This window comes from Tenrec ecaudatus, chromosome 1 (assembly GCF_050624435.1).
Source record: "Tenrec ecaudatus isolate mTenEca1 chromosome 1, mTenEca1.hap1, whole genome shotgun sequence".
Classification (NCBI taxonomy): Eukaryota; Metazoa; Chordata; class Mammalia; order Afrosoricida; family Tenrecidae; genus Tenrec; species Tenrec ecaudatus.
The window spans coordinates 45,712,756-45,736,680 of record NC_134530.1 but is presented as its reverse complement, the minus strand read 5'-3'; the positions used below and the strand labels follow the sequence as shown (position 1 = coordinate 45,736,680).

The window sequence follows — 23,925 nt, the reverse complement described above, 5'->3', positions numbered from 1 at the left end:
GCCAACTCTGAACCTGGACCCGATGTGTTTTTTTCAATAGAACAAATTTTATGAATATAATGAGATGATATTTTTTTCTAAGACAAGAGTGGCTAATAGTTCTCTAGGATTGCATAAATCAAAAGGTATGTTTGGACAGATATTAGATTTTTAAAAAACATACGTATTAATAATAAACAAGTACTTGAGATTTTCTTTCAGCACAAAATAAAACAGGTTATTTTATGGTCATTTTTCTGGGGAGGATATTTACACCTGTCATCAGATTGAATCACTAAGACCCCCCTCCTTAATGATCCAGAGGAAGAGCATTATGCATATTAATCCCAAGACCAAAAATGGTTCATCTTTTCATTGACAACTAAACAAAAGAGTAAATTCAGAATAGGCAATTGGCCAAGCTTGGGGGAGGGGGGTGGGGACGGGGATGGGGCAAGGAGAGAAGGAGATTGAATACCTGGTCAAAAGCTTGACTGAAAAGGGGAATAAGGAAAGCTAAGCCAGGAAACACTCAAGGGCTACATGATGAGTGTTAAGCCAGCAATGGTGAAAGTTAAAATGTTACTGCAATTAACAGAAAAATCCAGAATACAATTTTGGCAAAATAGTCCAGAGATGATGTAATAAGGCTTCTTTTCCTAATGTAAATATGTAGCAATGCTGGATAAAATATAACAAATATAACAAAATGCTTAAAATACATAGTCATGCTTTTAAAAATTAAAAAGGAAATTCTAAGGCATGTGACACAAAAGCGCCCTCAAGGCCCGAGTAAGAGGAAACTGGCGCCGCGGTGGGTAGCAGGGCTGGCTGCCCCTAACAGCCAGGGCTTGGAGGAGGAAGTCTTAAGCTCAAAGGTTGGAAATGCAACTGGGCAGCCTAGCCCGCCTTGATAAAGCTCTCCAAAAAGCCTCTGCTCACTGGCCCAGGGAAGAGGCAATACAAGCTGCTAATTACACCTGGGCCTGGAGTCCAAAGGAGAAAGGGCACCCACAAGAAATCTAAATGCAGGCCTGTCCCATGCAGTGGGACAGGATCCTAACTTACACCCTGGTATGGAACCCTGGTGGCAAAGTGTTGGGCTGCTAAGGTCAGCAGTTCGAATCATCAGCCAGACCTTGGGAGAAAGACAAGGCTTTCTACTCTCCTAAGGAGTCCCTGTGTCAGTAACCCGCAGGCACAGTTCTACCCAGCCCTGTGGGGTCGCCATGAGTTAGCTGACTCGATGGCAGTGTGTCTGGTGAGTTTGGAATCACAACGGAACCCAACATGGAGTGAAAACTGGTCTCTGGCATGCAGCAGAACAATCCTGAAACCATTCCGTAGGAACGAATTCCTAACGCAAGCACAGGGGCTCTTATGGGGACGGGCAACATGTGGAAAAGCAGCTCAGGACTACAGACGGGCTGAGGCAGACCTGAGTGTGAAAGGCACGATGCTAAAGCTGAAAGCACAAAGTGTCGGAGGGTATCTTTGAAGCTGCGGTCGGGAAAGACTTCTTAAACGATGCTCCTAAAACAAATAAAGGTTTCCATCAGCATGGTCTACAGACCTGATAAACAGACAGGTGGCAAAACCAGGCAGGGGCATTTACAAATGGTTTTAAAGACAACAAAGAAGTAATCTCTGGAACATGTGTGAAATGCCTGCAAATCTGGTGTGTGTGTGGGGGGGGGGGTGAAATCCACACAAAAGTAGGCAAATTATATATCGACCCAATTTAGAGTGGGGGAGTTAACATCTGGTGTGATTATGTTGGGAAAGTGTTTTCTATGTGCTTTGCCTAAGGAGGCTTCAAAAAGGTCATAGAAAAACAGAACGAAAAGATCATTAATGGACTTTTTCCCCATGAACTTTTGAAACCCCCTGGTATATTCATTTTATCTTCTTAAACACTTCATGAGGCAGGTATTTACTATTATTGCCTTTTTACTGATGGGGAGATGAAAGGTCCCAAGTGATTACAGAAGCTAGATTTTAACCCAGGGTCCTCTTGGTGGGCATCTAATTTGATAAAGCTGTTTCGGAAAAGCAATCTGGTAATATTTGGTAAAATTAGCTGTACAAATGCTCTGTGCTCCAGGAATTCCACTTACTGGATACATATCTAGGAAAAATCCTCACAGAAGTCCATGAGAAAACATGGCTGAGACTGGTAGCAGGAACATGAGGGCAACTGCAATGGTCTTCACTAAATGAATGTATAAGAGAAAAGGCAGGATGTACATACAAAAAGTGAGCACCAGAAAGAAGCAAAAACTAGTATTAGGCAGCAATGTGGACAGATCTTAAATATCCAATGTTGACTGAATCTAGAGCAAATGAGTATTTAGGTAGTTTCAAAATCACAAAATCAAAAGCACACCAAATACTACATAAGGCGATACATACATTTTATCAAATGTGTTAGAGTAGGGAAACACATACCAGTTAACTAGTGCGACTATAACAGAAATACCAAGCAACTGGCTCTAACTGATGGTCTTAGTTTTTCAGTTTAGGAGGTTAGAGGTGCCAGCTCTAGGGGAGTCCTTGTCTCCTTTAAGGAATGGTGGGTCTGCCATTCCTTGGAGATCTCCATGTGTCTGGATCATTGATCTTGTCCCAAGTCTAGGTGGTTCTCAGCACAGGGACCCAGGGTACAGAGACTGCCCAGCTCTTCTTCCTTGGTAGTCTTCGCTCCTCTCCTCTCTCCTAGCTTCTTTCTTTTGAAAGAGTTAAGGTGTGAATCAAAGCAATAGTAAGACCTGAGTAAGAGTGTGACTTGAGTAAGGGTGTCATACCCTCTAATAAGATTCACACTGATACTCTTAACATAGAGGTTAAGATGACCTCTCATTAACATATTCAAGCACCACTTGTCTATCAGTTTGTCCTATGTGGTGATGTCTGTGTGGCTGGAAGCTATGTCACTGGTATGTCAGATACCAGCAGGGTCACCTAAGTGAACAGGTTTCAGCTGAGACTAAGAACAGGCTACGAAGACAGACTAGGCTGTCTGCTTCGGAGGAATTAGTCACTGAAAACCACTGTCAGAGACGGTGCCAGAAGATAAGTCCCTCGGGTCAGAAGGCACTCAGCTATGACTGAGGACGAGCTACCTTCTCAGAGTAGGGTCGACTATTATGACGGGGATGTAGTAGTAAAGCCTGCATCTGTTTTTGGAAGAAACACAGCCAAAATGCTCCTTAGAAGGTTGGTGACACTTTGTTTCAAGATCTCCATCTGAAGTTGCAGAAGACATGATCAGAAGCCCCAGAGGCTGCAGCATTGGGGAGGGAGACAAGGAGACCACGAAGCATGCCTGACCTCTGCCTTGTGGCAATTGTTCTTGGGTTGGTGAGGAGTCATATTCTTCTTCTCCTTAACATAGTCAGAGGAGGTCAAGTGTGGCCCCATGTCATTTACTCAACATCATAACCACCAGGATGATAAAAACAATGAAAACTGATAACACCAAATGTTGGTGAGAAAGTGGAGTAACTAGACGCATATAGACATTGCTGGTGGAAGTATGAAATTATATGACCACTTGGGAAAACTTGTTTGAGAGCGTCTTATAAAATTGGACAAGTTACTAATACATGCAATAGTGTTCGTGAATTTCTTTAACATTATGGTAAATCAAAGAAGCCAGACACAAAGGAATATATACTCCATGATGCAAAAAATACAGCAAAGCCAATCTATGGTGATCAAAATCAGATAATGATTGTGGACGTAGCCATGGATTTATGTTTATGTATGGGAAGGGCACTGATTGGAAAGGTACACAAGGGGGATAGAAATGATTATTACTTATTTTGAGTGTTGTTCACATGAAAATATATTTGTCAAACATCTTAGAACAAAACACTTAAACTGTGGCATCTTAAGATGTATGTCGATTGTATGTCAATGTTAAAAGTAACGTCTAAATGGTTGCTATACCTAAAACGCAAAAGAGTCCTTGTGGCATAGTGGTCACCCGTTAGGCTGCTAACTGCAAGGTCAGTAGTTTGAAACCACCAGCTGGCTCTATGGGAGAAATAGGGGGCTTTGTATGCACATAAATGGGCACAGTCTCAGAAAACCATAGGGACAGTTCTGACCTGTCCTACATGGTCACTATGAGTTGGCATTGACTAGATGGCAGTGAGTCTGTTGTTGTTTTTGGAGACCTATAATGCACTGCCTATTGAAAAGAATGGGAGTGGGAAAGAGGTGAAAAATTAGGTAGAATGACAGCAAGCACAGGATCTAACACTTGGGAGGAGAGCTCAGTGGTAGTGCAATGGACTGCATATTACCCAGCAGTTACTAAATGCTTACTAAGCGCGAGGCACTGTTAATGCTCGACATTCATTAACTCATTTAATCCTTACAGCAATGCCACGAAGCAGGTACTGTGGTCATCCCATTTTACAGATGCGGAAAACAAAGCACAAAGTAGTTTTATCATTTCTCGGGGTCATATGAGTAATGTGTGATGGAGCTGGGGGTTCAAAATCAGATAGGCTCACCCTGACATCTGTATTGCAAAACACTAATTCATTGCCTTTCTAAAATGAAAAAAATCAGCCCACGGGAGACTGAGTTAGGGTGTCCTATGGATCAAGAGCATGACAGGAGTCATGATGAACGTCACGTCGCTCGTGTGGCTGCTGGCCGCCCTGGCGCCCATTCTGACTCATGGCAGTGCACTGCATGAGGAGGCGCGCAGAGGCTCTCAACGGCTATTTCCTAGCAGGAGATCACCAGGTCTGTTTATGAGGCCGTTTCTGGGTGCACGCAGATCGCCCACCTCTGCCTTGGTAGCCAAGTGTGCCAGCCATTCGCACCCCCTCGGAGACAGCTGAGGGGCTGTGTCTTGGTTAAATGAAGCACGTACATTAACACATCAGGGTATGAAGGAAGAGAGCTAAATAAATATTTGCCAACAAAAGAGATAGAACAAAATTAAGAACGTTATTAATCCAGCAGCAAGCAGGAAAGGGACAAAGGACTCCAAGTCCAAAAGCATCAGTAACCAGGGTACAGAGAGAGATCAAATCAGGGAAAGGCAGGTTCTCTGACTGGATTGTTTAAAACTAGCACTATGTTACTTGTGAAATTTCGTGTGTGCCTAGCATGTAACAGCACTGTCTATCTATGCCTTTATTATTACCACAAGAGGCTATGAAATAATTCCCATTAAATAATTTTGAAACCAGCCATGTGAGTTAATAGCTTATGTACCTATTGTAAGTAAGCAATTAAACTACTTCCTGTCATTTAATAGAACTAATGAACACTATCCTATTGATTTGGAAGCTGCTGAACTATGTTAAACGGCTACAAGGAAGTCAAATGAAGGCGAGAGAAGGCAGCGGTAGAAACGATGCTTCTCAGAGGTACGCTGCTACAATCGGACACTGCCCATTGCAAGCCGTACGTGCAGCCCTGTAGACTCATGTACAGAAGCAACCTAAATTATGTTATTAAGCACTTACTGAAATTGCTAGGCTTGAGAAAATTGTCAAAGGTCCCATGGGAAGAGCGTTTAAGCAACAAAAGAGCACCAGCAAGATGGATGTTCCTCAAAGGAACAATATTAAAGCCTGGAGAAAAGACTCTACTGATAAAGAAGAAAGATACTTAGAAAGAGGGAGCTTAATTGGCTGAACCAAGTGCTGCATAATGACCCAAAACACAAATGGGAATTCAACACAGAGTGGAAACTAGGCCAGCTTTCTAAAAGAAGCACGGGAATATTTATTTATTTATTTATGCATTCTTTTTTTTTTTTTTGCTAATTTTTTTGGTCCATCTACTTCCAAAGAGGATTTGACTGTTTGAGAATTCCTTCGGTTACAAAGGAAAAACAGTCCCACACAGAAGAAAACTCAGAACAGCAAAAGTAAGACTTAAGTCACAGTTTGTTACAAAACAAAACAAACCAAAACTTGGAATCCCTTTAATGAACAGGGAAGACAGCAAGACCAAAAGCTTCAGGTCTCACTACACCTTTCTTAATTAATTAAATAGATATTTTGAAATCCACAGTTGCTGGCCAGGTTGAGATGTTGGCTCAAACTAAGGTCTTTGCTACTAATACTAGAGGGTAAGGAGATCTTACATGGGTCTCAGGAAACTGAATCTGATAGTTCCCTCATTTAAAAAACAAACAAACAAAAAAACCCCAAACAAAACAAAAGTAAACTCACTACCATAGAGTTGGCTCAGAGTGACTCTACAGGATAGGGGAGAACTGCCTCTGTGAGTGTCTGAGACTTTAATTCTTAACAGGAATACAAAGCCTCATCTTTCTCCCATGGAGCAGCTGGTCATTTTGAACTGCCAACCTTATGGATCGTAGCCCAATGCTTAACCATTATGCCATCAGGGCTCCTCATTCACAGTACTAATTTCCCACAAACATTTCACCAGCAAGACATACATGTCAACCAGCAACCATGGGTTAACTGCCTACTCTACCCAGCACACTGCCTGATGCTGTAAGAGTCAGATGAAATATAAATAAGGAGTTTGTAGTGAAGTCTACCCAACACTAGAATCATCAAAACCAGAATTCTTCAGAGGGCTCCATTCACAAGGGGCTGGAAGGAGAGGGGAAGGAAGACGCCCACTCGCCCCAGTGAGTGGAAAGGAAAGGAAAAGGGCTTGAACTGGTAACTACAAATGAGGTACCATTCCAACAGGCAGCTGTGAAAAGGGAAAGTGTTACAGACAGAGGGCTAGAGGCATGAACCCAGTACCAGGAGAGGCACACATGGCCTGTAGGTGGGAAATAAAGCATGGGCAAGTGGCACAACACCTGGTATTGGGAAGGCAGCCAACCTGTAACTGCCACCACAGTCATGGACACACCACTGGCTAGGGTAGGCCTCTAAGCACACTTCTGTTGAAGGAAGTGTGGAAGCAAAGCTGCCTAAGTCAAAGAGGCTAGCAAAACAAGTAAGCTTGCTTTGAGGAAAGAACATTTTTTATTATTATTGGGATGGGAAACGGTTTATTTGGCGCCATGTGGGGAAGTACAAAAGGTTGTGGGGAGTGTGTATGAGTGAAATCCGTTTGGGAGGAGCCCGGAGCTTTCCAGAAACTCTAGCCCCTCTCCACTTGGAGTGTGTGGGGGGGGGGGAGGGGAGAGTGTGAGGGGCAGGGGAAGAGGCAGGTGTGTTCAATAAAGCTAATGAGTGAGACGAAGGCACTGGTGGGTTACATCTCTGAAGGGACAGACAAGGGGTGCAGGCATCCAGACCTGGCCTCTAGTCCTTTCCCTTCCCTTTCTTGGCTTTGGCCTTGGCTTTGGCCTTCGGGGTTCAAGGCTTCATCACGAGGATGGTGTCCTGGCATTGGGCATTATACCACGCCTTCTTCAGGGTGCCGTGGCGGGCCTTGGTGTCTGTGCCCCCATTGCTCGCCCCCCAGTCCTCAAACTTATACTTACAGTCGGCTCCAAATTCCTTCTTCCAGTTGCAGGGTACTCTGTACCAGATACGCTGGGTCTGGGTCCCACAGGTGCCCTCACGGAACCCCACGCCGCAGTCCTTGCTGCTGGGGGCGCAGGGCTGCCCGGGCCGCCCTCCGTCACCTTGGAGGAAAGAACTTCTAAAGTACGCACAGCACTGTCAAAGTAGAGCGTTACTGGTCTGGCCAGTGGCCAAACAAAACCCAGCTCACTGCCTTCGCCTCAGAGTGGCCCCACAGGACAAGGCAGAACTGCCCCTGTGGCTTTCTGAGACTGTAACTTTCCACTGGAATGGCTGTGGTTTCAATCTTGAAGGTAGCAGCCCAATGCGTAATCACCATGTCACCAGGACTCCTAGTCTGACCAGTAGGGACAGGCGTAGGGCATTAAGCCGGGAAAGGCTCGTACTGGGAAGGAGGGATAACTCGGCTATCCCGCAGTATAGGTAGGACACGATATACACTGTCTGTCTACTGCCAGTAAATAGCCGAAGGCTGTGGCACAGAAGCTGCGCCCACCTCTGGCTGGCTTTCCGTACGGCAACGGTCAAGAGAGAAAAGCCACTCTGGTTCTTCATCAAGACCCTTTACTGCGACTCCCCACAAAATTCTGAACTCTCCTTTGGACACATTTTCCCCAAGGCCTGAGGCATCTGTCTTTTGGCCTGGGGTTTCTTTTATATTGCTCTTATTGATAACTCCTATTTCCTGAGCAAAAGCTTTACTTCCATCTTGATGGCTGGGCTTGGTGGGAACCAGAGAGTTTGAAGGGGCCCTGGAGAGTCCTATGCATTGTGTTCAGCGAACAGGAGTTCATTACTTTATCTATCACGTACTTTTGTTGCATGACCAACTGACCCTAGTCCAATCTCCTCCCATTGAAGGGAGGAAACCGAGGTCCTGAGAGGCTGCACTGCTCTTTGATCTGACTCTGTTCTCACCCCAGGGCTATTTAGTGTCTCACAAACAACCGGAGTCAGGTGAAATGACAGGCACGCTCAACATCATTAGAGCAAAGATCACACGCTCAGACACAAGAACCAGGGTTTTCGCTACTCGCCGAACGATGATTTTAAATGTAAGGTATCCAAGGAATCAGGCAAGTTAAAAGAGAGCCACTAGCAATTATTTCTGAGAATGTGAGGAGGATTGGTGAGGTTAGGAAAAGGTGACTGTATAGCTTTTAGTAGGCCCAGATTTTGCAAGTTCAAAAGCAGCTGTCATTTGGTCTCCTTTCTTACATAGAGGGCCTGAAAGGCAGCAATGTGTAGTGTGAAGAATGCAGATTTTCCTATCAGGCACTTCCAGGTCAATGGTGGTCACTTTCCTGTGCCTTGTCATTGTCACTTTTAATTTCATCATCATCATCAACATCATCATCATCCCCCAAATACTAGTCATCTTCTGTTCCAGGCTCCTAGATTTGGGGCCAGGCCTGTATGGCCCGCAGGCTCTGCTACGGTACATTCTCATCACTGGGAAATACAGGCGGCCAGACCAGCTCTGAAGACTGTGCAGGGGCAGAATCAGGCCCTTTGGGGAATTGAGCGGCTGTCTGGTGAGCTTCTTGGTATCGGGAGATACCAACCAAGAGGGAAGATGTGGAGCTAATAATACCTTGCTTAGGTGCTGGGATTTACAGTTCATCATCCCATGTATCCTGACCTTACAAGCAAGGGCTAAGGCTCTGATATGCTTTGTTAAGGGGCAGTGCTAACAAGAGGCAGAATGTACACTTTCGTCCAGGTCTCCCATTTCTCAAGCCAAGGCTCTTTCCTCCATAACAAAAGGCCTCACTAAGTCACGGAGACTTAGCTAACCACTTCTGCGGGTAATTGTCCCTTCCAAGAGCTTAGCAGCCATTAAAACGTATAGCTGTCAACTCTCAGTTACTTAACATGAGCACTTGTAGTCTCACCCTGAGGGGACTGGCCTACCAGCCAACCACAGTCACTGCCCCATCGACTCAGGAGACCCTATTTGTCACAATTACCAATTCATGACATAGCTACCCTTCCTATGATATCCTGTCCTCCCTTTTCACATTTGACTGAATTATAGTAGGATGTTATTACATTTTAAAAAGCCATGAATCAGAGCTACTAATAAGTAAGCACCATACTGTTTCTAAGCACCTTTTTTTTTTACATATCACTGCTTGTAATCCTCACAATGTAATTTATAAGTGACAGTGGAGAGGTTAAGTAACAGTCATAACCAATCAGTAGAGGAAATGAGATCTGATACCAGTCTGTCTGGCCCTTTTATCCTCTAGATCAAAATTTCCAGCTTTAATCACATGGAGATTCTTGTCAAAGGAAAGATAGGATTCAGAGGGGCTGGGGTCAGGCCTATCCAGGTGATATGGATACTGCTGGTCTAAGGAACACACTCGGAGTAGCAAATGACTATATGGCACTGTCTGTTCACAAGTCACATTTTCCCTCATCTGTGCCTGGTCAAGTGGAGGGGCAGTGAAAAGGAAGAAGACCCTCCACAAGATGGACGGACACAATGGCAGCAACAACGGGCTCCAACGTGACGATTGTGGGGACGGTGCAAGACTGGAGAGTGTTCTGTTCAGTTGTACACTGGGTCACTATGAGTTAGAACAGACTCAATGGCACCTAGCAACAACCACAAATATTAAATCTCTCTGAAACAGTCCTGCATCCCTAAAAAGCCGCAAGTCATCCTCTTGCAGCTCTCTTGGCTGCTACCACAAGGTTAGCAGTTCTGACCCACCAGCTACTTGGTGGAGAAAGATGAAACTGTCTGCCCTACTGAATGCCCAAAGAGGTAGGGCTGCTCTGTCCTACAGGGTCGCTATGAGTTGGGATCAACTTGACGGCAGTGGTCTTGGTTTGGCTCTATTTAGAAAAGCAATCTCTAGGGTACCTCTGTGAACAAAACCTACAAGATAGAGAGGATTCCAAGAACCAGACCTTTAGCAGACGACTCTGAAGCCTCCTGGTATCAACCCAAACTCCGCTGGAATACAGTTCATTAACCTAGTCTTCCAGGGCCAGTCCCATTTCCCTGGCTGCTGCCAACTAACCTGCCTTGTCCCAACTATTCCTGATTTAGAGTGTACTCTAAAACCAAACTCAATGCCAGGTGACTTACACTCAGGAACCTAGAGTGAAGGGGTTACGGTAACTAAACCTGGGACTCAACGCTGTGGGGCGTAGCAGAGTACAGCGTGTGCTGAAATGAACGGAGTCTAACCAACAGGCCCCCGGCTCATGACATTATGTCCTACTGTGCTATTTCCTTTCTAGCCACTATTCCGCCTGTTATCCCCACAGGTTCAGACAGCTCCTCGTGCATAGCCTCCTACCCAGATACGCTGAAAGTTGTCCGAAGCAATGCTCTCTTTTTCGCCCAATCGATCATACCTGTTTCATACCTGAATCTCTCAAATGCCTTTGGCAAAGGTATCGACTGTTCTATTGTGATGACAAATGTCCAGCATTCCTGTTAAACATTTCCCAGTGAATCCTCTTAACCCACTTCCCTGTTATAGACACCGGGCGGTGCAGTGAGTTACTTGACGGGCTGCTAACCGAAAGGTTGGTGCTTCAAACTCATTAGCTATTTACAATCCTACGAAGCAGTTCTCCCTGCTCTACAAGGCGGCTGCAGAGTCAGACCTGAGTGGACAGCAGCGGGTTATGGGTTTCCTCACTGTACAGATGAAGAAACGTCTGTTCAACAAGACAGTGCACTTGCTCCCCTCACGCAGCTACTACATTAGCCTGAGTTCAAATGCGGATCTGCCTGGCTGCATGTCCACGGTCTCTCTAGTTGACAGGACTTCTGGGCTCACTTCTATTATACCTTCAGTCCCTCAGAGAGAGACAGGCTGCTCCCCACAGAAGCACCGACATGGGAGGTCCCTGGCTGGAAGAAGGATGGAGGTGTGGATCTGGGAAAGAGTACTGCTGGATTAGGTCAGCTGAGTGACAGACTTCCCAAGATGTCTGGACCATAACTTATCAAAAGATACAGAAACCCTATCCTTTCAAAGTCTCGTTGTTATTTAGATTTGGGGGAGGAGGGTGTTGGCTAACACTAGCTAAATACATATAGAGCACAAATCAGAAAGTCAATTTTTTAACTCATAAGGTGAAATGTGCTTATTCCTTTGAGTTATTTATGAAGAAATCCAAGACCAAGTATCATCAGAAAGTCTCTCAAGAATCATACAGGCGCTAAAAGAGTTAACTGTATGCTATCAACATTTAGCAGAAATGCTGTTACACCTGTCTTTGCCATGAAAGTAAATGCCCGGCTGCCAGGCACTGGGCAGGTAGGGCCCACTGATATTCTGTCTTATCCCTTCTTACCATCGAGTTCCTGGACTCTTCTGAGGCTCCAGTCCCTCTTTTGATACAGTTGGATAGCTGAACTCTTGGACATTCAAGTAACCTTCTGCAGGCATCGCCTAGCAATGACCATGTGGCTAGTTGGACAGTCTCCACCTCGCCCAAGGCCAGGGATGTCTTGTTATTGCCCCTGTCCAGAGGCCTTTCGTCGGGGGCTCTGGACAGACAGCTCTAGCAGATCAGAGCTCCTCCTCAGTGAGCCTAACTCCAAGGCACGCCCGCCTAGCTTCCTGCTGGGCTAGCTGGGCCAGACTTGGTTCCCACTCCCTCTCCCTCCACCTTGTCTCCATTCCTGCCGCCACACACTTTCTCACCACTGCTGCTCTGCCTTCCTGATGTCACTCTGCCAGACCTCACTGATGAACCCTTAAAACATGTATCTATCAATACCAAACATGCATGAAATGGTTTCTGGTCAGAAAAACAAAAATCAGAGAACTTTGCACTTAAAACTAACCTAAGAGACAATTTAATTATGTGCTAACCAGTTTAGAGATGAAAAGGGATTGACAAGAATTAAGTGACCCACCCAGTCATGTATTTAGATAATGGCAGGGCTAGAGCCTGGCTCAGGTTCTGGGCTTTCAATTCACTACTCAAACCAAAATACCAAACTGTAAGTACACACAACAGACCCCAGTGGCAGGCTACACATCCCACAGAGGGGTTACCACCAGCACTTGGCATGCTTTGAAGCACATTAGCCAGTTTTGTCTTTGAATGATGACTGATATATCAACCATTGATAGCTCTTGCAATAAGAAAATAATTATCTCTAAGTCTAACAACTATCCAAAAGTGTCTGAGGAAATATACAATTGCAAACTGCAATTTGCTGCCATTAGAATTCTTAAGGTGGATTTGTGATTTTAGAAAAAAATTTTTAATTGTTAAAAGTGACTGATAGCTAAATAACTCTGGTAGTGCTGTTAGGTCAGCACTGGTCTGCCAACCACAAGGTTGGTGGTTCAAATCCACCAGCTGCTCAGCAGGAGCTAGATGAAACTATCCGAAACTATCTACTCCCATAACGATTCACAGCTTTGCAAACCCTACATAAGACAGCAGCACTCCATGGCAGTGGGCTGGGTGGGACTTAAGATCTCTGGAGTCCCTGGGGGAAGTGGGGGCCGAGTAGGTGGTTAAACACTCTGCTATTCACTGAAAGGTTAGTGATTCAAATCCACTCAGAGTCATGTCAGAAAAAAAGCTTGGTGATCTACTTCCAGAAAGTCCATCATTAAAAATATCATACAGCGTAGTTCTACTCTGAAGCACGAGGTCACTATAAGTCAGTCAACTCAGCAGAAACTGGTTTTGGTTTAATTAAGAAATATTTTAAAGGTAATATATTAAGACTGGGCTTTCTATTCCTGTAAACGGTCTCAGAAACGGGGCGGGGACGCTATGAGTTAGTGACGGCTATGAGTTTGGTTTGGTCTATTAAAGAATATGGGAGCCCTGGTGGCATAGTGGTCACACATTGGGCTGCTAACCACAGTGTCAGCAGTTCAAAACAACCAGCCACTCTGAGTACAAAAGAAGGGTTACGGTCTCAGAAACCCACAGGGGCAGTTCTACCCTGTCTTATAGGGTCACTCTGAGTCAGAAATGACTCGATGGCAGTGTTTGGTTTGAGTTGATATATTTTATCACAAGAAGTGAAAAGTATTAGATCATACATGCCAATAATAAAATCATGAAGACTTAAATTTAAAAAGGACGAAGAAAAAACAGAAGATCCACAAAAGAAAATTTTAAAAGACTACCAAACCACTTTTCCAGTCAGTCAAATTACACAAGGTTTTCAATAATATTTTATTGAGAAACAGTGGCTTTAGATCATGTACTCTGATTTGGAAAACTGACGTCTAACTTGACCTTGAACAAATCCCTTTAATCACCACGAGCCTCAATGTCCTTACAAATTAGATGAGAAGATGAAATGAGATAATGCTTCTGGATTGTTTTTGCAAAGTGTCCATCAATAGTAAAATGCTAGCTAAATGTTAGCAGCTACCATGATAAAACTCCTACTTGCGCTAATATCTTGGAGTGGGAGCACAGGTACCCACGCAGTGCTGATGGCAATACAACCTGGCAGAGTCTTTCTGCAGAGTAATCTGGTACTGCTAACCTCGCACTGCCACGGAGGCGGTTCCCATCCAACCCTCGAGGACAGGGCAGAAGTGCCCTGTGCGTTTGTAGAGGCTGTAAATCTGCATAGAACAGAAAGCCTCATCTTTCTCAGACAGAGAGCCTGGTGAAAATGGACTAACCCAACATATACCCCACCACACCACCAGGGCTCCTGGACTGCGAACCTGGAGTTACAGAGCTGTTCCAGGAGAGAGACATGAGGCTTGGGGGGCAGGGGCCAAACTTTACCTGTACTGCTTGAACATGTCATCAGAATGTGTTTATATATTACTTATAAAAGTAAAGAAAATGTTTAAACAATGAGACAAAGTCCGTGACAGTAGAGGTGGGTATATATATTATATATACTACATATATTATAGTATATATATATATATATATATACCACATTCCTAGAAGTCAGGCTAAAGGACATGTATATATATATATATATATACATATACATACATGTCCTTTAGCCTGACTAGGAATGTATTCCTAAGGAAACAATGAGAGATGCCATGGAATGTTTATGTACATTGTATTCAAAAGAAAAACATTAACGGTTAAAAGGAAGCACAAAATCTGAGAGTACTTTAAGTGTGCCGTATGTGGTTGTGCTAGTGCCGACAAGTCGGTTCCGACTCACAGCGACCCTGTATCCAACAGAACAAAACACGGCCCAGGCCCGTATCCTCACACCTGTCGTTAGGTTTGCGTCCCTGGTTGCAGTCACTGTGTCAGTCACCTCCTTGGGCCTTCCTCTTTGTTGCTGCCCCTCCACTTTCCCAAGCATGATGTCCTTCCCAGGGACGGCTCTCTCCTGACAACATGTCCAAAAAAGGTGAGATGAGCGTTGGTGGGATAGTGTGTGCACAGCTGCCTCCCAAAGTCTGTAGGTGAGAGGAAGTCTCCCCATCCTTGCCTCTAAGGAGCATTCTGGCTGTACTTCTTCCAAGACACATTTGTTTATTCTTTTGCAATGCATGGATGGCACTGTCGACATTCTTCCACAGCACCCTAAATCAAATGCATCCATTCTTCCTTGGGCTTCCTTATTCAGTGTTCAACTTTCACGTGCGCATGGGGGAAGGCTGTTACATAAGTCCAGATTAGGAATGTTATGCTGACATTAAAATCAGGCTGTAAGCAACTAAAGAGGGAAAGAGATTAGTTACACTTCAGCAAAATGTTTAACTTTTGAGCCGACCCAGAAAGTGAGAAGCCTGGGCTTGGGCTTCAACCGCAGTCTCAGGGAATGTCTAGGTCCATGGAGAGAACACTGTGCAGCTGACTGAGAACAACAGGAGGCTCTAAAAAGCTAACAAGCAGCCAGCTAAGACTCAACTCACTGGTCTCTTCCCATCCAGAGTTAAAAAGGGTGAAGAAAATCAAGACTCAAGGAAACTGAAGACCAGAACTAGATGGTACCTGGCTACCACTACCAACTGTTTAGATAAGGATCACAATAGAAGATCCTGAACAGAGGCAGGGGAAAAAAATCAAGATCATAAAAATGACCAGCCTTCCTGATCTGATAGAGACTGGTGGATTCCCCAAGACTGTGGCTTTTAGACACCCTTCAAACCTGGCACTGAACCCAACCCTGGGGATCAACTCTCAGCCAAACCATGGAGAGAACTATAAAGTGAACACTAATACTTGTGAGAACATACTTCTCAAAACAATTAGCTACCCACGACCCAAGAGGCAACATTTGCCTAGAACCAAGTCTTAGAAAACAGAATAGGGCAGGAAAGTCAGGCCAATGGGCACAGGGGGCTCAGGGAGGAAGTGAAAGGAGAGCTGATATATAGAGGGAACTGCAATTAATGTCCGTAAACAAAATGTGCATAGATTGCAAGTTGGAAAACTAATTTGCTGTGTAAACTTTCATCCGAATCATAAATTTAAAAATAGAATGAAAAGACAACCCTAGAATAGAAGATAGATATTTTAAAAGTATCTATCTATCTGATAAAGGTCTAGCATCCACTCTTACAAGTCACCAACAAAACCAGGAAAAGCAAGCCCATTGCAATGGGCTCGTGCCTAACTCGCAGGGAGGGGCCCTAGAAGGCAGACTAGAACCGCCCCACTGGGCTGCCAGGCCGAAAGTCGGTACCAGCGCAGACTGTCGCATCTTTCTCCCATGCCGCAGGATTTGCCAATGCGAAAATGGCCAAGAAAAACATGACAAGATGCTCTTCATCTCTGATCATTAAGCAAATGAAAGTCAAAACCACTTCACACCCACTCAATGGTTATTTAAAAAAAGAAAACGTGTTGGCTAGAACTTGGAGAAATTGGAACCCACATGCATTGCTAATGGGAATGTAAAATGGCACAGCCATTGTAGGAAGTTTGGCAGCTCCTCATAAAGTTAAACATAGAATTACCATATGACCCAGCAATTTCACTCCCGGGCATATACTCAAGAGAAACGAAAACATATGCTCACACAAAAACTTGTACAATAATGTTCATGGGAGCATTATTCGCAATAGTCAAAACGTGGAAACTATTCAAATGTCCATCAATGGATGAATAAACAAACAAAATGTGGTATAGCCACACAACAGAGTATCTTTCAGCCAAAAAGAAGAATGAAACACTGATCCACACTGCAATACGAACGAGGCCCGAAGGCGGAAGGGAGCCATACATACACGGTCTCTATTGTAAGGCTCTACTTACACAGAATGTCCAGGATCGACACATGCACGCAGCGAGTGGGCCCGGGGCTGACAGGGGCTGGAAGGGAAGAGTGACTGCTAATGGACAGGTTTCTTTTCAGGGCAATGAAAAGGTTCTGGAATTAGAAAGAAGCAACGGGCATGTAGTCTGTGGATTGCAGACTTTTAAAGTTGGTGAATGTTATGATAACGGTTTTTCTTTCCAAACTTTTGAATAATGCGGGGGGGGGGGGGAATGCTGCCAATATACTAGGAGGGAAAAGACTAGCACACAAGTGTAAAACTGTTTAATTCCAAATTGATTTTAAAATCATTCATTTACATACAGAAAAAGATAAGGTATATACCAAAATGCTAACAATGGGTATACCCCTAGATACTATTGTGGGTGACTCATTTTCTCCTTTTATGCATTACTGTATTTCCAAAATCCCTATAGTAACCATGCATCACTTTTAACCAGGGCATTATAATCAGAAATCTGGGTAAGCCTGACGCTAAAACGAATCCTTTTGCACAACCATTCATTTATTTAGCCCCATTCAAGTAGGGATTTCTATAGGGTCACTATGAGTCGGAATTGATTCAATGGCAGTGGGTTTGATAACAACCCACCCACTTCCATCACGTTAATTTCAACTCATAGTGACCAAAGCTGTGAATCTTTGGGAAAGCAGAAAGTCTCCTCTTTCTCCTGCACAGCAGCTGGTGAGTTTGAACCTCTGACTGCCCGGTTAGCAGTACAATACTCCCCCGAGAGTGCCACCAGGGCCCCTTATGTACCAAGCACAATCAGATTAGACATGGACTTGGTCTACAAGAAATTTATCTAAGGCCCCAGAGGAGTTCAAAACCTGAGTCTATTTGCTCTTTAAATGACATGCAATGTTGCCAGACTGTAGACTTCCAGGGATAGGGCCCAGGCCTCTCACGAGCAGCAGTGTAGTAGTTTATGGCTTAAAAACAGGGGCTAGAGCTAGACCACCTGGGTGTGAGTATGGAATATCTTTTTATTAACTGTGTGATATTGGGTGGATTTCCAAATTCTGTGGAATTCAGAAAGGAGTCCTGTCAGTAGGTGTTGGGCTGATAACCACAATGGTTGGTGGTTCAAACCCTCTCTCCCCTCAATGGGGAAAAGAAGTTACCTGTTCCCATAAGGATTTACAGCCTTGGAAACCCTATGTAAGGTCACAGGGAGTTAGACTTTGAACATGTTCTCAGGAGAGACCAGTCTTGGAAAAGACTTCTTGCTTGGTAAAGTAAAAGAGGAAGACTCTCCAAGAGGGATTGACATGAGGCTACCACGGGCTCAAATTTAACAATTGTGAAGTGTTTCCGCTCTGTTGCACACAGGGTCGCAATGAGTCAGAAAGGACTCGAAAGTACTTAATTTAACAACAGGCGTCGGGAGTGAATAACAACCCAACAACCACAACTGGAGCCCACTAGCAGCAGGTTTGGAGCCTGGGGTCATGGAAGTCTTGGTTGCGAACCAAAAGATGAGAGGTTGAACCCCCTCTGGCTTCTCTGCAGGGGAAAGCTGTGACAGGCTGCACCCCTAAAGATAAAGCCTGGGAAACCCTATGGGGCAGCTCTGCTCTGTCCGATGGGGTCACTCTAAGTCAGAACGGGCCCCGTAGCACCAGGGCTGTAGGAGGGTGAGTTCCCTTCCCTATCAAATGGGGCAATAATAGCATCTGCCTCCTGGGTCGCGGCGAGGGTTAAATGTGCTACCCTGTCTCGGACACTGGCAGCACTCTGGGCCAGGGGCATGGGAAGGAGGCAATATGTCAATGCCTCCAGCAGCAGCAGCACCTCCCGAGCAGGCTGTCTAAGGAGGCAGGCACACTGAGCAAATCAAAGGCCTCAGCACAGCTGTTTTCAGCTTGGATAGAATTGGGGCCACAACTCAAAAACTCAAAAACGGATGCAGCTAGCATCCGAATCTTGATGAGTCTCTAAGAACCATTCAATTCAATGCATTTCTTTTTCCAGATTCTCTCGATTTCTAATGAAACGCTTCTTTTGAGGAGTTCCATAAAATAAGAGGCAAAACATCAGTGGTCAGCATCACAAACTGCCGCTGCCCTCCCATCTTCTGATTCACGGAAACCAGCTGTTTACAGGCTGTTGGGATGGCAGGCGGCTTTGGGGGGCCGGCCGGCGTTCCCCTGCCTTTCTCAGCCTGGCTGCTCAGATCCAGGATGGCTCCTCACGGGCCAAACCACAAACTCTCCCCAGCACCACACTTGTCTAAGCAGTGACCGGAGGTTCTGACGGCATTATCCTAATGCCGACCCGCCCATCTGCAGTCAAGTCTCAGCAAGCAATCACCGCGTCAGCGCTTTCAAATGCCCCCTTCCTGTGAAAACAGACCCTCGACTCAGTCACTTGCACTCTCGAAGCCATTTTGCTGCGATTTCTGCGGTTTCACCAGCTGAAGGATCCTGGCCCGAAATAAAGCAGGGCCACACATTAACACAGTATCAAGCCCCCAATTCAAAGATTTCTGTTTCATGGAAAAGTCATAGCGCTCTGGCAACTGAAGAATACCAAAGCAGGCCCTGGGCTCCTGAGACAAGGGGCTGGGCAGCCCAGGTTTGCACACAGGCTACAGCAGCCACAGCTCAGCATGGGCCCCAGCCCTCTCCCGTGACTAGACTAGCTGTGTCACTCAGGGGATGTCTCTTTAACTCTCTGGGCTGCTTTCCACCTGAAAAAAATGGGTTAATCATTAGGGTTACCTCATGGGCAGTTTTGAGTGTGGAATAAGCCACTCCGTGTAAATGAGTTGACGCAGCAAGAACAGTCCCTGTACTGCTGCCCAAGGTCACTGGTCATAATAAATGCATCTCTTGTACCACACGGCCTCCAGAAAGGGCCTGCTGGTACAAGGGTTAAGCTCTTGACTGCTACCTGAAAGGGTGGTAGTCGGAACCTATCAGCCCTGGCACAGAAAAGGACTGACATCCCGGCAAACTTCTGGGACAGTTCTTTGTCCTATAGGTCACTATCAATAGGCATTGACCTGACAGTCACAGGTTTGGAAAGGTGCCCTGGTGGTACAGTTGTTAAAGCACTCCGCTGCTCACACCAGCCTGGGTGATCATGAGGTGTCAACGGCAACACGCCTTAGAAATTCAAAAATAAACAATCCCATTGAGGTGTAGGAGATGGGTAAAAGCAGAGACCCAGAGCCCACCCATAGGGCATTCCCATGCAGAGAGGCTGCACGGAAAAGATACATCCAGGGGCAGTTTAGCACCCAGGAAACACACAACACTCCTCTAGTTCTTTAATTCTTCCTTCCCGGCTGTTATCTCAGTCTTACCTTGCAAATCCCCTACTAGATGGGTGTCCATACACCAGCACAAAGGAGCGCTTTCAAAACACGAAAATCAGCATAGACAAACTGAGGTAGTTAGTTTATTGTGCTAATTTGGCTGATAAACACATGTGGGGTTAATTGAAAGGCGGAAGGATAAATGGCTCAGCCATTGCTAGTCCTTGGGTCTCTTGCTTTGTGATGGTTCCACTAGGCTGCAGCTGCCTTAGCAGTTCCCTGCTCCAGCTGGCAAGGCGGACTTCCTACAAGATGTCCCCAAGGAGAAGCCACATAGACCTACCCCGATGCAGCCCTGGGTGCTGGAGTAGCCATGTGGAGACCCCTGCCAGCGCTGAGATGCTTACACGTTCACTGATTCGTCTTTCCTCCTCCAGCGAGCAACACTGCATGTGTTTTGTGAGATGGAGGGGGACTTTGTGGATTGGTGTAGGATATATGGTTTCATGTTGGACTTGTGGGCTTGGGTAGCACTGGGTTGGGATGTTTTCTTGATGCGCACTTAACTTCTATATAAAACTCTCTCTTAGGAGTTCTGTGGATTTGTTTCTCTAAAGTATCCAGACTACTATACAAACCCCTCAGAGAAAGTAATGGGAGTAACGATTCCAGGAGGGTATGGGAGGGGAAGTGGGGGAAGATAGCAATAATGGCAGAATCACCCTCCTCAAGTGGGACGATTACCAGGATAGTAGGTGAAGGGATAGTATGGGTGGCGTAAGATATGTATAAATAATAATAACAATGCATAACATGTAAAGGGTTCAAGGAGGTGGGAGGGTGCAGGAGGAAATAAAAACAAGCTGATATCAAAGGACTCAAGAAGAAACATAATGTTTTGAAAATGTGGATGTCAACACTTGTACATGTCCGCTTGAAATAATGGACATATGGAGTGTTATAATATACGTAAGAACCCCAATAAAATGCTTTATTAATTTTTGTTAGATATAATTTTTATTTAACATATAGATCCCTGGTTCATTTTTTTAAACTCATTTTATTGGGGGATCCTACAGCTCTTATCACAATCCATACATCCATCCTTTGTGTGAAGCACATTTGAACATTTGTTTCCATCATCATCTCAAAACATTTTCTTTCTACTTGAGCCCTTGGTATGAGCTCATTTTGTTCCCCTCCCTCCCCGTACCCCCTTCCCTCATGAACTCTTGATAATTTATAAATTATTATTGTTTTGTCATGTCTGACACTGTACTATGTCTCCTTTTACCCACTTTTCTTTTGTCCATCCCCCAGGGAGGAGGGTATATAGAGATTCTTGTGAATAGGTACCCCTTTCTACCCGACCTTCTCTCTACACTTCCGATAATGCCACTCTCACCACTGGTCCTGAGGGGTTCATCTGTCCTGGGATTCCCTATGTGTCCATTTCCTATCTGTACTAGTACATCCTGTGGTTTAGCCAGATGTATAAGGTAGAATTTGGATCATGATTGGGGGGGGGGGGCATTAAAGAACTAGAGGAAAGTTGCATGTTTTATCATTGCTACAATGCACCGTGACTGGCTCGTCTCCTCCCTGTGACCCTTCTGTAAGGGGATGTCTAGTTGCCTACAGATGGGCTTTGGGTCCCCACTCTGCACTCCCCCTCATTCACAGTGATATGATTTTTTTGTTCTTTGATGCCTGATACCTGATCCCATTGATACCCCATGTGTTGGTATGCTTCTTCCATGGGCCCTTTGTTGCTTCTCAGCTAGATAGCTGCTTGTTTATCACCAAGCCTTTAAGACTTCAGATGCTATATCTTTAGATAGCCGGGCACCATCAGCTTTCTTTACCACATTTGCTTATGCACCCACTTTGTCTTCAGTGATCGTGTGAGGAAGGTGAGCATCATGGAATGCCAGTTTAATAGAACAAAGTATTCTTGCATTGAGGGGGTATTTGAGTGGAGGCCCAATGTCCATCTGCTACCTTAATCCTAACTTATAAATATATGCACATAGATCTATTTTTCCATCATTATAAAAATATATTTACATATGTACATGGCTATATTTAAACCTCTATAAATGTCCATTGCTTCCTAGTTTTTCCCTCTATTTCCTTTTACTTTCCTCTTGTCCCACTATTATGTTCAGTCCTTATTTCCTCTTGGTTACATTGTCCTTGATCAAGCCCTACCAGGCCTCCTACACCCTCCTTGCCACTGATTTTGGATTACTTGTTGTTCCCTTGTCCCTGGTTTTGTTAATACCCACTTCCTTTCCCCACCTCCCCCTCTCCCATGTCCCCCTGGAACCATAGGTCCCATTGTTTTCTCCTCCAGATTCTTTAACCAAACTATCCTATTTAGATAGACCTGCAGAGGTAATATGTACAAAACCAAGACAGAGCAAAACAAAGCAACAAAAGAAAACAAAAACAACAACAACAAAAAAAACCAACGACAAGAAAGAAAAGCCTGTAAGTAGTTCAAGGTCTGTTTGTTGGCCTTTAGGAGTGTTTTCTGGTCGAGGCTGATGGAGTGCCACACCCTGGCCCCAAAGTCTAGTTTTTGTATTCCCTCGGGACTTCCTTGCTCTGCTCCCCTTGCTGTTCTGTTGCACACCCTTAGTGTTTTGCCTCGGTGTGGTGTGGTCAGATTAGACACCATTCCCACAGTGTCTCCAGTGTTGTCCCCCATAGGGCCATGGGTCAGTGAGGGATGTCCTGTCTCATAGTGGGGCTGGCCCTATGGTCCTCTCTTTGCATTGGCTGCTCTAAGGAGGGATATTGTCCTCAAAGCTTGGTGGGCCAGGATGTGCTCCACTCTCTCTTCCTCCCCATGCATTTGCTCCTGTGTGCTCTGAGCAGACAAGCAACCCACTGACAATCAAAAGGCCAGGAGCTGGAACCCACCAGCTGTGCTGCCCCACGGGAGAGAAATGTGGCAGTCAACTCTGCAGAGAGCACAACCTAGAAGCTCTGTGGCGCGGGCCTGCTCTGTCCAATGGGGCTGCTGGGGTCTCTGCCTTACAGCAGCAGCTCAGGTCGGCTCCTGCTTTCAGGAAAAGAACAAGTTGCCAAAATGTTTTCCTTTCTACTTCGAGTGGTTCCAAATGCAGGTTTTAATCACTCAATAGAAGTTACAATGTATCTTTTATAGATGTCAAACATACACCTTTTCAAAGGAAAAAAAATCAGAGGCAACTCCAGACTACTTTCCTACAGCTGGTCTTGGGTAGGAGTCAGCGGGCCAAGCACTGGGTTTCTCACAGCAGAGAGGCGGCTGTCATCCATCTGACCATCTGAGAGCCTTCCCACAAAGCCTGAGCCCACTGACGACGAGGAGGACAGGGGCTTGTCGACAATCACCTGGTGCAACTGTCCCACTTCACAGCGAGGAAACTGCGGCCTTGAGAAGTCCCATATGATCTCCTGGTTCACTAATGGCAGAAATGTACCATTTCTGTTATCTAGGCCCTGGAGGAGTGGTGGGTTACGCATTGGGCTGCCAACCACAAAGTCAGTTCAAACCCACAGCTGCTCTGAGGTAGAACAGGGCAGCTATCTGCTTCTGTGAACAGTCTCAGAACCCCCAGAGATGGCTCCCCCTTCCCCACAGGGTGTTGAGTTGGGCAGACTGGAGGGCTGTAGGCTGTTGTCTTCGATAGGTCTGAGATAGAGTGAAGAAGTAAAAGAGCTATTTAGAACAGGGTATGGGAAGACACTGTGGAAGGGTGCTCTAACCACGAAGCTAACATTTCAGGAGCATTTGTTACGTGCAAAGCACTAGGTCGCATGCTTCACATGGACGGCTTCCTATAATTTTGCCAGACCTGTGAGGTGGTTACTATTATTAACCCCACTTTCTACAGAGGAAGTGGGTGCCTAGAGGTGAATGGCAGACCCCAAATTGCAAAGTGGCGAACTCAGTATGCAAATCCCTGCTGTCTGG

The 23,925-nt window shown here is 45.3% G+C and overlaps 1 protein-coding gene across 2 annotated transcripts in view; it reads right to left on the bottom strand.

Annotated features, from left to right (window-relative positions):
* Window positions 1–23,925, bottom strand: part of ZBTB40 (zinc finger and BTB domain containing 40) — a 79,420-nt gene that overhangs the window by 36,635 nt on the left and 18,860 nt on the right. The window lies entirely within an intron of this gene.